Below are 7,098 nucleotides of genomic sequence, written 5' to 3' on the forward strand. Positions count from 1 at the left end.
CATTTCCTGTGCCTTCCCTTTCTCTACTTCATTCATTTCTGAGGCCACTGTTCACTTCTGCTTGCTTTCAACTTAATATGCTCTTTTCCCTACATCTTGGATGAAAGATTGTCATTTTTATACATATTCTTTCTGTTTTATTTCTTTTCCTTTTTTTTAGAACAACTCAGCAAAACAAAACTTATTATTGGACATTGTTTCACACATACATCAAACAGGCCAAAATAAATAAATAAATAAATAAATAAATAAATAAATAAATAAATAAACAGCAGCTTCATAGACCAAAAAAGCAAAGGAAAAAAAAACTTTTATCTTTGGCCTTTTTAACCATCTCATACAAACCAACTACTTATAGTAAGATAGGAACAAACACACAAAAAAAGTTACTGGAATGCTAGGAATAAGATTGGATTTTTGTTGTTTTTTAACAAGGTATTTTTTTCTCCTTTGAGATTATAATGAACATGGTCACACCACAAGTAAAGTCTGAAGTGGGACAGAAAACGCTCTGAGGGCTTTGTTGGTCACCCGTTATCATTAAAAATGGCTGACCCCTAACAATATGTATAAAAATATAAACTGTAAATAAAAAATACAAACCAATTTTCCTTTTGAAGTATTTTTAAGAAAAAAAAAAAAAAGAGCAGGGCCTGGGAAGTTTTGGTTCTTTTTTCCTCCCATGTTGCCAAGTCATGTGGTTTTGGAGGGGTGGTGGAGAGCGCATGTCATCTGTGGGTGGCACTGCCCGCTGTGGGCGGGGCCTGCTTCTCTGCTCGAAGGTGACCACGTTTAAATTCTGAGACAGGAAGTGGAGGGTCACGGTGCATAAGGTTAGCTTTTCCTTTTGCTGTGTGTCATCCTCCTCAGTCTTCTGCTTCTTGGCGTCAACATCATCATCCTCATCATCCTCAGCTACCCTCTAGCCCGTAGGAACCTCAGCTTCCTCATCTTCATCCCCATCCTCTTCCTCGCCGTCACCTTCTTCCTCCTCCTCCTCTTCCTCCCCACCTTTTTCCTCTTCATCTACCTCATTGTCAGCCTCCTGCTCCCCATTTTCCTCATTTTGAGCGTTCCCATTGGCAGGTGCATCTCTTCCATTCTCTGCCTCCTCCACAACTTCCTTCTTCTTCAAGTCCTTGGTGGTGATCTCGGAGCTGGTGTCCACTGCCGCGTCTGGCATGGTGGGGCACGCCGGTGGTCCCATGCAGCAAGTGAGGAATTAATAGAGTTCGAGGACTCTGGCGAGAAAGCTGCGGGAGTCCGCTTTGGAGGAGGCGGTGGGCAGCGAAGGTGGCTGCAGTGAGCGCCGAGCACAAGCACGACCCGGTAACAATGCAAAGGTGGCTTTTCAGAGCAGCCAGTGGGCTGTTTTATTTCTTATACTTGTGTTTGCCTGTTGTTTATTCTTCTTGTTGTTGCTGCTGGTGGTGCTAATTTGGGACAGGACCTCATTCTAACCCACAGCAGTCCTCCTACCTCAGCCTCCTAAGTAGTAGCCAGTCCATTATGAGAATATATTGTATGTGTCCAGTCCCTTTAAGTACATTATGGTTTGCTTTGTGGGGATGCTGTATGATCTCCACTACAAAACATCCTGCGTGGTTGGGAGAAGGACGTGTACCGTGTACCCTGCTCGTGCTGGGTAGAGTGTTTCATAGCTGCCTGCCAGAGTCTAACTCCAGGAGACTAGTTCTAAATCCAGCAATCAAGATCTACAGTATTGTCAGGCTTCTGTTTCCATATTAATCTTCTACCTAGTTGTTCCATCCGTCACAGAAAGCGGGGTATCGATGGTGTCCTTGCTACCTTCATGTGGACAATACACAATACATACCTATATTGAAATGTCACACTGGACTCCAGAAAAAAAAAAATGCACAACTCTTGTCAATCAAAATAAAACTTTTTAAAAGGCAGGGAGCGAAAGTATCCAAATCATTTTTGTCAAGTTACTGATTTCATTCTCAGTTTGGTCCATGTCTATTTTATGCATTTGGAGGCTCTGCAGCCAGATGAATGCATGATTGGCATGCCTTCCAGCGGGGTCAGTCCTTTCAAAGCCATGTCTCCCAGACTCTAATTTTTAATTGAAAGTCTTTAGCAAATCTGTCAGTGTCCTTGCTCCTGCTTTCTTCTTATCTTCCTCCTGTCCATTAACTTCTGTCTTACAACCATCCTTGTGTCCAAAGTGCATCTCCTGTCAAGAGCATACAGCACCATATGTTTCCCATTCCAGCCTGTCAGACTCGCTTTGTTCTTATTGGGTTACTTAATCCCTTAACGTTTATAAGTATAGCTGAAACCACAGATTCCTGAATGCTAACTCCCTTGTTTTGTTTTTCTGGAAAAGGCACCTCAGAGACACTACTTATATGGAGGTGCCATTTGCTCTTCACTGTCTGAGAACATTTGTCTTTTTCTTTATGCAAAAAATAATAGTTTGGAAGATACACACCCTCGGGTCATTATCCTCCTCAAAACAGCTGAGAGCCTTGGTATTCAGCATTGCTGGGAGCAATACAGTTCCATATTACTTATTCTAATAAGTGCCACATAGTATAAAATTGAGTTTGGTTTAGTTTGTTTTTGAGGCAGAGTCTCTCCTAGCCCAGGCTGGCCTCATATTTGCTATGTAATTGAAGATGACCTTGATTTTCTGAGCCCCTCACTTCTCCTTAAGTACTGGAGTTATAGGCACATGTATAAACCATCTATTTTGTGCAGTTCTGGAGACCAAATCCAGGGCATCATGCCTGGTAGGCAAGCACTCTACCAACTAATCCATATCCCAAGTCACTCGTTTTATTTTTTGATACAGGGTCTTGGTGTGTACCTCATGCTGGCCTCAAGCCTGAGATGTTCTTGCTTCCACCATCTATATACTAGGATTACAGACCATGCTCCGTTTGCCTAACTAAATGCTTGTATCAACCATCATAGACTTAAACACTAACAGTGGTTACGTAACTCTTATACTCTCCTGGTTTAATGGTTATGGGGCTTAGGGACTATGGTGGTTTGAATAAGAATGGTAGCCATAACTCATATTTAAATGCTTATAAAGTGGCATTAGGAGGAGTGGCTTTTTTGAAGAAAGTGTGATTCTGGAGGTGGTCTTTGGGGTTTCAAATCCCCAGCCAGGCCCAGTGGGTCACTCTTTTCCCACTACCTTTGGACCCGGATGTAGAACTCTCAGCTCCTTCTCCAGCACCATGTCTGCCTGCTAGCTGCCATGTTTCCCACTGTGATGACAGTGGACTAAGTTAGCAGAGAGAAGATGGGATCCTGAGCCCTAGCTGTACACCGAAATCACAACATCATCCAGGCTTCACTAAAAATCAATTTGATCAGGATCTCCTAATTAAAGTTCTGTAATTCTACAAATAAATTTGTATTTATTCTTATTTAAGTATATGTATGTGCATGTTTGCCTGTTTGTGAATCACATATGTGCAGGTGCCCTTGGAGGCCAGAAGAGGGTGTTAGATCCCCTTAAACTGGACTTACAGGATTTGAGACACTGATGTGGGTGTGGTATGGGTGGAGTCTTCTGAAAGTACATAAATGCTCTTAACTACTGACCCTCTTCTCCAGCCCCAAGATTCTGTCAGTTTTCATTCCTAAGGGGATTCTAATGTGTCAGAGGAGAGAAACCTGGAGTATTCACACTAAAAAAATATACAACCAAGTTTCTACAAAGGGTATAAGGGTTGTTCCTTTCTTCCCCATGAGATGTTCCTGCTGAGATTAAAGGTGTGTGCCACCATCCAGCCACAGTCATTCTTATAAAGGAAAACAGTTCATTGTGGCTGGTTCATAGTTCAGAGATTTAGCCCACTATCATCACAGTAGGAAACATGGCAGCTCACAGGCAGACATGGTGCTGGAGAAGGAACTGAGAGTTCTACATCTGTATCCAAACACAGTAGGAAAAGAGAGACCCCCCCGGGGCCTTGGTTTGCATTGGTGGGGATGAAGGCCAATTCATCCAATAAACTTTGTATCACATGTATTATGCTCATCCTTGATGAGGAGGTGGAAAGGCTTTGTTTCTGGGTGTGTCTATGGTAGAGGACATAGTTTTTGTGGTGTGTGTGTGTGCATGCGTGTTTGGAAGCCAGAGGTCAATGTCAAGTGTTCTCAATCTATCTTCACCTTGTTTTCTAAGGCAGGACCCTTACTGAACCTGGAGCTCCCAGTTCAGCTAGATTGGCTTGCCAGTAAAGCCCCGGGTTTCCTCCTACCTCTACCACCCAGCACTGAGATTACAGGTGTGTGCTCCATCCTGGTTTGTTTGTTTGTTTGTTTGTTTGTTTGTTTGTTTAATGTGGGTGCTAGGGACCCAAACTCAGGTCCATGCTTGTATGGCAAGCACTTTGATACCTGATCCATCTTCCCAGCCAGATGATGTAGACATCTCCCCAAACCTTTTCCAAGTCAACAAGGCCCCAATTCTCTCCTCAAAGCTCCAGCCTTATGACTTTTTCAACACGGCACTAGGCTAAATCTCTGTGTTTTATGTCCTTTCTTTAACCACTCACCTTGGATAAAGACAAATGGTAACAGCTGATGCAATTAATACATTTGTCTTAGTGTTCTACGTAATGAAACAGAGCCATAAGACTAAGGAACAATTTGCTCCAGGTCACAAAATGATAAGGCTGGGATATGAACACAGAGCACCAGGCTTCAAGCTCCATGACTTCAGCCACTGTGCCAGAGCATTCCTCCTGCAAGAAATGGGGTTGGCTCCTTCAACTTCTACAGCTCTAGAAGAGGAGCTGGGACCAATATGGCATCATCCGGGACAACAGTTTGTGTACCGTCTAAAGATACTGAGAAATTTGAACCCCACATCCCAAGGTCCGAAGCCACAGATGATGAGTTCACCTGTTTCCCCCAGTGATTCTACTCTGGAGCCTCCAAAACATCCCTGCTCTAGTCTGATTTCTGAGACGGAGCTTCCTTCTTCTCTGTACCCAGACATCTCAGCAAACACAAGCCACCTATCTGTGACCACAGCGGCTTTGGCTCTCACCTGGCAGGTGGACATAGAGGTCCTGGTATACAGGTGGATCGGCTGCTCAGGGCAGGCTCTCTGCCCTCAGCCCACAGGGAAAGGTTGGCTGCTGAGGCCCATTATCCTGGGCAAAAGGGCTCAGAGGAACTTGTTTAGGGAATACAAAGTGGCTGTTAAGTAGAAAGCACCATGAGCTTCATTCACCCTTTTGTTATTCCCTCTCTGCACTGTCACTCCGACAAGCTCTGCCTGACACAGGGGCATTAATTTTTCATGCTGCCCTACTGCAGACACACAGATTGGATTGGGGCTATGATGAATGAAACTCGGATACAACTGGGAGAGTCTAGAGATGCCAGGCTACAGGTCACATCATGCTCCACTTCAGCCTCAGGTCGCCAGGACACTGCCGGCTGCTGCTTTACACGCACTCCTGTGGCTGCACAGAGCCAGAGGTGACTGCTGAGGGGAGGGAACACAATATCCTCAGCTGGTAACAGGAAAGTTGATTAAGAAAAATTCACTCCCTCTATCTGGCTACTGATCTCCTGTTTATCTTCATTTGAACCATCCTGGGTAGATGTGTTTTAATTGCAAGCCACTTCCATTCTTTTTCTGGAACCAGGCAGGGCATACATTATAAAATAAATAAATGATTAAGAAACATCTAATTATTGTTATTAGTTTCTTACTTGGAGGGACTTCCAAGCTGCTGCTTATTAAAGTCATTCATCAAGGAGCCACCGTGCCCTTTCTGGAGGCATTGCTCCCAGGACCAACATGGGACTTGCTGTCTCATGCTGTATGTGGGGCTTAATAAACATGGGCAATATTGATGGCTGTGAATTCCTCCCTTAGCCTAAGCGCCAGTATGATGGATTGATGCTTCCTAAACATGGAGACTATTTCTCCGGCCATTCATCAGCCCTACCACAAATACAGGTGTCAGCCTGAGCCGACGTCAGACTCTAACTGCCTCCCCCAGAGCACAGAGAGAGAAGCCTGCATTTCCCACCCAGGGACCTCATCAATTTTGCATGCACTGCAGTCCCTTGACTTGTTAAATATTTATAACAATGTCATTATTTACCAAACAAGCTACCCAGCTGCGTCAGTGCCCCCCAGAGAAAAACTCAGGAGTGTAGAGCAGGGCCCTCCCTCTGAAGAACCTTCAGGATAAGGGTGGTTGGGTCTGGCAGGCAGGTCTCTCTGCCTTCCTTCTAATATGTGTCCTAAGGAATCTCTAAAGCTTTGGGACAGGTGGTTGTAGGCTGCAAGTCAGCCCCCAACTGGAGATCGCAGCACTAAGACTAAGAAGAGAACAGTTGAGTTGTGGTTGGTCCTGGCTATTGGGGTAGTCACCTTGATCTTCCTAGTCCCCAGATCTAGCCTTCATTCATTCTTTCCTGTGACACCAGTCAAGAGCTGTGTAAATCTTCCTGGCCATGGAAGATGATAAGCCTGTAGACAGCAAAGAACCTTACTTATTCTGCAAGGATTTCCTGAGCACGGACAGGGGCAGGAACTGAAATGACAATGTGTACTTGTTTCTCCAAAGTGCCCCGTCCAGGTGCCTTCCTGACAAAGCCCATCTGCCTGGCCCTAGTGGGAATGCCACTTCAGCTTCCCTGCTGTTCCAGTATGGGTTCTAGACCTGTGGTTCTGAACCTGTGGGTTGCAATGCCTTCGGGTGGGGGTAGGGGTGGAATATCAGATATCCTGTATGTCAGATATTTATATTACAATTCACAACACTAGCAGAATTACAGTCATGAAGTATCAATGAAAATAACTTTATGATTGGGGGTCTCACCATAATGTGAGGAACTGTATTAAAGGGTCGTAGCAGTAGGAAGGTTGAGAACCACGAATCTAGAGCTAGCTCCTGCTCAGTGGGAAGGGAGGGAAGATTCTGAGAGCAGATAAGGTTCTGAGAAACATTTACTTCCTGATGGGTGGGGAGGTAGAGAGGAGTTAGGGCAAGAAAGCAGTGATCAGTATGTATTGTATGGGAAAAAAGCAAGCAAGCAAAGAAAAGAAAAGAAGAAGAAAGAAAAGAAAACAGGGGAGGGGAG

The 7,098-nt window shown here is 44.6% G+C and overlaps 1 pseudogene; it reads right to left on the reverse strand.

Moving 5' to 3' along the window:
• Positions 1–915: 915 nt before the first annotated feature.
• Positions 916–1,183, reverse strand: LOC114618418 (annotated as a pseudogene).
• Between the last annotated feature and the right edge of the window lie 5,915 nt (positions 1,184–7,098).

Source organism: Grammomys surdaster, unplaced genomic scaffold (genome assembly GCF_004785775.1).
Source record: "Grammomys surdaster isolate TR1022 unplaced genomic scaffold, NIH_TR_1.0 142, whole genome shotgun sequence".
NCBI lineage: Eukaryota > Metazoa > Chordata > Mammalia > Rodentia > Muridae > Grammomys > Grammomys surdaster.